Source organism: Capsicum annuum, chromosome 11 (assembly GCF_002878395.1).
Source record: "Capsicum annuum cultivar UCD-10X-F1 chromosome 11, UCD10Xv1.1, whole genome shotgun sequence".
Lineage (NCBI taxonomy): Eukaryota > Viridiplantae > Streptophyta > Magnoliopsida > Solanales > Solanaceae > Capsicum > Capsicum annuum.
This window is the reverse complement of record NC_061121.1, coordinates 212,970,675-212,977,816: the sequence shown is the minus strand read 5'-3', so window position 1 is coordinate 212,977,816 and position 7,142 is coordinate 212,970,675. Positions and strand designations below refer to the sequence as shown.

The following is a 7,142-nucleotide window of genomic DNA, read 5'->3' as shown; positions in this document are numbered from 1 at the left end:
TGACTCACCAGGGTGCCACGTCTAGTGCAATTATTGGACGACATCAGAATAAGGTATATGCCCTTCGAACTCGATAGGATTAGGGGGGTTCTACTGATATGGATTTGATTTTAGGAACTCATTTACAATGCCATGTCCATGATTACCACTTCCAAGTTCCACCACACCCCTAACTTAGGCTTTTAGCCTCAAGTTGGCAATTTCAAATTCAAGAAGGAAAGGGTTCAAGAGAGGGATAACTTCAAATGGTTTGAGTCTTGTAATGTGATTGCCAAATAAATGTTAATAGGCTCAAAATGGGTGATTAAGATTATCTTTGAAAGATCAACGAGAAAATTTCTATATGACAAAAATAAGCACAAGAATCATTCAACGAATCTCACCACACATGGCATGCAAACCATTTTAGAAGGATCGATTGCATTTCCTATTTAAGAACAAAATGAGTCATTAATCACACTGCCACCACTAAAGAGTGAGGAGTCACAAAAAAAGGCAAAGTTTTGTTACCAAATCATTCACTTCCATGCTCTTGATTTTCACAAAAAATTTTAGATGGAGGGGGATGCTTGTTTCACATTTCACCATGCAAGAGTAACGATCATTAGCACCACGCAAGCCACCATTTCACATTTTGGCTTTACAAGGGAAATAATACCATGGCTACTCAGACTTCACTATGATCACCATGCCAATCTCAATTAATAATGCTGTTGGTACTCAGACTTCCCTATATATACGACTCTACAACTAATCACGATAATTTTACCTTAAGAATGTCATCTCTTAATCTATCCTAGGGAAAGAGTCACCCAACATCACTATTAAAAAGGAAAATAAAAATCTAGAAATAAAAAACAATAGAAATAGGACTAATCCACAAAATTACCTATAAAGCACAAATTCCCTCAATATCTTCAAAAAAATCTCAAGGATTTCATATGGGTATTTTATCAAGCACTTGGTGTTCAGCTCAAATTCTTACTCATTTTGAACAAATTTAGGTAGTTGAGACTTCCCCAATCATATACACACCATGGAAAATACAATCCATATAAGATAAATCAATTCGAAGCACCACTAAACAAGAAATCACAAACCAAATTCTTTTCCCTAAACATAAAACTAAGATTACTTTGCATGATTAAAGAGGAGATCAAGAGGAATGCCTGATGTTTGGGTGCAAATATGGATGAATTTCACTTTGAAAACTCTTTGAAGTTGATAAAATATAATTTATTTTTGTGTATTTAAAGGGGAGAAGGGAATGGAATCATTTTGGAGACAGTTCAACCAATTTATAACCCACTAGGTCATGATCGTGATAGGGTTTCACAATTTTAATATTCCCTTGATAGGATGTATCATAATCGCGTTCTCCTTTGGTGACTGTGATAATTAAGGCATAATTGAGGGGTCCTTGAGCTCCCAGATCACGATGGTGATCTTTGAGTCACAATCGCGAGAACTGAGACCACTCAGTTCCCCTATTTTTTAACTGGTGTGTCTCTAAACTCAATTTTATCCCACTTATTATCTCCCAATCTGTTCAAATCACCTTCAAAGTACCCAGATTTTGTCGAATAATCAAAAATAAAAATTCTAAGCTATTCTAACAATCTAAAACTCAAAGGATACGTGTAAACGATGGGTTCCCTCCCATCTAGCACTTGATTTAACATCACAGCTTGATGTATATTCATCATCACTTTAGATTCTTAAAGCGACATGACTTAATCTTAGCTGCTTTAGGTCCACCAATATGGTAGTGCTTTAATATGCACATTTACCATAAATTTCTTCCTCTCATGGTCTTCCAATTAGATAGCGTCACCTGGATAAACATTTGAGATCATAAATTGACCCGACCACTTTGATCTAAGCTTACTTGCAAAGAGTTTAAGCCTTAAATTGTCAAGGAGCACATCATCACCCGCATGAAACTACTGCTTTAATATTTTAGCATTATGCCATCTCTTCATCTTTTCTTTATACAACATTGAGCTTTTATATGCTTTGAGTCAAAAATCTTCCAACTCATGGAGTTTAGTCACTCTCACTTTGGAAGCATCCTTCCAATCCATATTCAACTTCCTCAAAGCCCATAAAGTCTTATGCTCCAACCCAACGAGTAAGTGGAATGCCTTCCCAAACACCAATTGGTAGGGGGACATAACAATAGGATATTTGTAGTCCATCCTATATGCGTAAATGCATCATCGAGTTGCTTGCTTAGTTTTTATGGCCAATATTCACGATTTTCTCAAGGATGGACTTGATTTTATGATTTGACACCTCTACTTGGCTACTTGTTTGGGTGTTATAGGGGGTAGCGACCTTATGATTCACCCTATACCTATCAAGTAGAGCGCTAAAAACTCAATTACAAAAATGAGAGCCTCTATCGCTAATATTGGCCCATGGAGTTTCTAACCTCGTGAAGATGTACTTCTTTAAGAACTTAGTATCATGTTTTCTTTCATTATTTGGGAGAGCCACAACCTCTACCAATTTTCAGATGTAGTCAACAACCACTTAACTGTATTTATTTCCATAAGTGCTCACAAAGGGACCCATGAAGTCGATCCCCCCCACATCAAATATCTCAACTTCAAGATCTGTCTTAAGAGCTATCTCTTGTCTCCTTGACACACCACCTTGTAATTGGCATCAATGACAAAACTTGGCCATCTCAATAGCATCCCTATGAAGGAGGGCCAATAATATTCACTTTGAAGAACCATTGTGTTATTTGAATACCACCATAATTACCCCTAAATAGGGAAGAGTGACAAGCTTCAAGAATAGATTTCATTTTCGATTCCATTATGTATCGGTGAATCAAACCATCCCCGCATTCCATAATATAAAATGGCTCATCCCAAAAATACTTCTTCACATCAAATAGGAACCATTTCCTTTAATAGTGATTAAGGTCTTTGGAAGCACACCACTCATAATATAGTTAGCATAGTCTGTATACCAAGGTACAATGCTTGTCGAGAATAACATGACTAGATCATCTGGAAAAGTTTTGTCAATCTCAATCCTAGCCAACGTCTCATGATTGGATTCAAGGTGGGAAAGGTGGTTGGCTACTTGATTTTTAACTCCTTTCGATCCTTCACGTCTACATCAAACTCTTGCAAGTGTAAGACCCACTTAATCAAGAGCGGTTTTGCCTCTTTTTTTGACATTAGGTATCCAAGAGTGGCGTGGTCCATATGCACATCCACTTTTATACCCAACAAATAAGCCCAAAATTTCTCGAAGGCATAAACCATCGCTAGCAGATCTTGATCCATAACCATACAATTACGTTGGGCATTATTCAATGACTTGCTTTCATAGTAAATTAGATGGAACAATTTCTCTTTTAATAGGCTCAATATCTCTCCTAGAGCAATGCAACTTTTATTATACATTATTTCAAAGGGCAAGGATCAATACAAAGCTACTACGATAGGAGACGACACAAGAAGTTCCTTGAGATAATTAAAATCCCTTAAACAATCACCATCAAATTCAAGTTTTACCTCTTTTTCCAGGAGTTTTCACAAAGGATGAGCAATCTTCGAGAAGTCCTTAAATAAACACCTACAGAACCTGACGTGGCCAAGAAAAATTCTAACACCCTTTACGAAAATAGGTGGAGTAAACTTATTAATCACCTCAAAATTTTCTTAATCCACTTGGATACCCTTTCCTGAGATTTTATGACCGAGTACAATGCCCTTCATAACCATAAAGTGGCATTTTTCCCAATTCAAGGTTGGTTTGGTTTCCACACATATTTCAAGAACTTTGCTTAAGTGATCAATACAAGACTCAAATGAATCCCCAACCGCGGAGAAGTCATCCATGAAACTTTCATGGTATCCTCCACCATATCCAAAAAATGGACAACATGCATCGTTGGAAGGTGGCCGATGCATTTCACAACCTAAAAGGCATAGACTTGAAAGAAAAGGTGCCATAGGGATAAGTGAAGGTGGTTTTTTTAATCTTCTGGTGCAATAAAAATTTGGTTGTACCCCAAGTATCCATCAAGGAAGCAATACCAACCCTTACCAGCTAGTTTATTTAACATTTGATCCATGAAGGGCATGATGAAATGGTCTTTCTCGATCCACGATTTTAATTACAATAGTCCACACATACTCTCCAACCAATTACCAAATGCATAGGCATAAGCTCATTATTCTCATTCAAGACAACCGTCATGCCGCTTTTTTGGGAACTTATTTCACCAAAATCAACCACATGCTATTTAAAATTGGGTAAACTATACCCATATTGAGCCATTTAATGATTACTTCTTGACCAACTCTTGCATTGGTGGACTGAGTCTCCTTTGGTGTTCTACACTCGAAATAATCAATTTAAAACTTGATTTTATGGGAGCGAATTCTGGGGGCAATGCCTATAATGTCCGCTATAGTCAACCCAATAGCACGTATGAACTTCTTAATAACCGATTTCAAGGCATCCACTTGACAAAGCTCAAGATCAACCACAAAAATATTTGGAATAGTGTTGTTATCACCCAAGTAAACATACCAGAGATAGGAAGGAAATGACTTAAGTTCAAGTTGAGGCAGCTCAATAATAGATGGCTTGACAGGTGAACTCTCACAATTTTTCAAATCAAGATCCAATTTGATTGGGTTCTTGGTGTAAGATCCAAGACCCATTAATGAAGCAACCACCTCATTATATTCTTTAATTACCTCACTCTAAAAGTTCCACAATACACCCACCAAGGGGTCATATACAAGATCCACTTCTATGGTGTTAATCACCTCATCATCTATTACATCAATCACTGAGACAACTTGTAAATCCATAGGTTGCTTGATGGATTTACACACATTAAAGGAGACTTCTTCATTGTTTACCCAAAATTTCATTTCTCCATATTTAATATCAACTAAGGCTATTCCCGTGGCCAAGAATTTCCTACTAAGAAAGATTAGGACCTCAATATTAATTTCACAATCAAGAATAAAAAAGTCAGCTGGAAAAATGAATTGATCAACTTTCACCAACACATCATACAACACACCAATGGGCTTTTTGATTGACCAAACAACCATTAAAAACCTCATAGTGGTAGGTTTAGGAGCACCCAAACCCAACTTCTAAAACACAGTAAATAACATCAAATTAATACTTTCCCCAAGATCACATAATGTTTTTCTAAATTTATACACCTCGATGGTGTAAGGAATAGTGAATGCACCCTGGTCTTCTTTCTTTGCCACTATTATACTAGACATAATGGCACTACAATTGTGAGTTACCTGATAGTTTCAAAATCCATTACTCATTTCTTTGTGACCTAGTTCTTCATGAACTTAGCATACCCCGATATCTCTTGTAATTCTTCTATGAAAGGAATATTTATCGATAGGTTGCTAAATTTCTCAAGAAATTTCTTAAACTTGGTATTTTTTTCTTTCTTCTTGACCCTTTGTGGGAATGAAGGAGGAATTTTGATTTGTGGCAATGGAACAATTAGAGTTTCAGCCACTTTTGGAGCTTCACCATCAACTGCTTTAGGTGATTCCCCACCTTTTCCCCTTTCTTCAACTACCTTCGATTTTCAACAATCGTTTCATTAGGCTTGGGAACATTATCACTTGCGTTTTTAGCCGCTTTCTCTTTGGATTTGCTTGTTCTTTATTTTTCTTTACATTGGGGCTGTCATAAAGATCAACAACATTTTTACCAAGAGTTTGACCACTCTTAGTGACAATATCCATAATGTGAGAATCATTTTTTAGATTTACCACCGTGTCACTAGGCATTCCACCTTTTGGCCTTGCATTAAGTTGTGCGATTTTTGGCCCAATTGAGTTTCAATTTACTTGATAGAGGTCGAATGAGATGTCAGTGATTGATTGACTTGTGAGAAATCAATTTTCATATCTCTCACCATCTTATTGGTCTCCTTAATACCCATTAAGATATGAGCAAGAACATCTTCTTTTTTACATCTTCTTTTTTGAACTTTTTTGTGTCAATAGAACTTGACTCTTTACCCTTGGACCAATCATTTAGAGGTATATCCCAATCATAGTCTCTATCCTTATCTCTCTAATCTCGGTCTCTATCATGATCTCTATTACACCAATATCTGCAAGGTCTCTTTTCTTCCAACCTTGATTCTAACCTTGCCTTTTAAAGGTAAAGCATGAAGCCTAATTGGTTCGACAAGAACCAAATTTCTTCATTAAGTGCCTCTGCTTCCTTATCATCATAATCCCTAGTACTCCTAGAATAAACAATGTTGATCGCCTCAGGAGGATCCCCTATCACATTCTTGGTGAGAAGATCTAGTTGGTTCATCACTTTAGCCATATTTGTATCTCTTTCCTTATTCTTCTTCCATTTATCACAAAAGATGAAGAGGGATCCCCTACGGCCACCTTGATATCTCTTGTGTGCTAACCTATATTTTGTTTGGTCAATTTATCTAACAAAGCCGCGGCAACACCATAAGATAATTTGACAAGAAACCCCTATCCACATTATCACCTACTTCCTTATTCAATTGATCAATACCCTATAGAAAATTTGAAGAAGTATTTTTTCTGAAAACTCATGATTTGGGCATTGCATTATATTATCATTGAACCATTGACACACTTCATACAATGGTTCACGATTAAGTTGGTAAAAGTTGGTGATTTCGTCCCTTACTTGCAACATTCGAGAAGAAGGAAAGTACCTATCCAATAATACTTTCTTGAGCTCAACCCATGAAGTGATAGATCCCGCGGGTAGAGACTGCAATCATAAGTCTGCTTCTCTCGTCAAAGAGAATGGGAAAAGATGCAATCGGATTGATTCTTGAGAAATGGGGCCTATGCCAAATGGAGAGCACACATCAATAAAATTCTTCATGTGTAGATTAGCACCCTCATGTTCTTGGACTCTAAATAATCCTTTCATTTGAAGAGAACGAAGCATCACACTAGTAACATAAAACACTCTCTTTTCTTCCGATGGTGGAATACGAATAGCAATAGCTCAGACCAAATCTCTAAGATGATCCATATTCTCAAGATACCTATCAAAAAAGCCATCATTACTACTGTGTTGGATCATGGTATCGTGTATGCTATTATAGTCACCTG

General features: G+C 36.8%; 1 non-coding gene across 1 annotated transcript; it reads left to right on the top strand.

Annotated features, from left to right (window-relative positions):
- The first annotated feature begins 6,601 nt into the window (after nucleotides 1–6,601).
- LOC124889083 lies at nucleotides 6,602–6,707 on the top strand. Its single transcript, XR_007047700.1, has one exon. It is a non-coding gene; the product is annotated as a small nucleolar RNA R71 (small nucleolar RNA).
- Nucleotides 6,708–7,142: the final 435 nt, after the last annotated feature.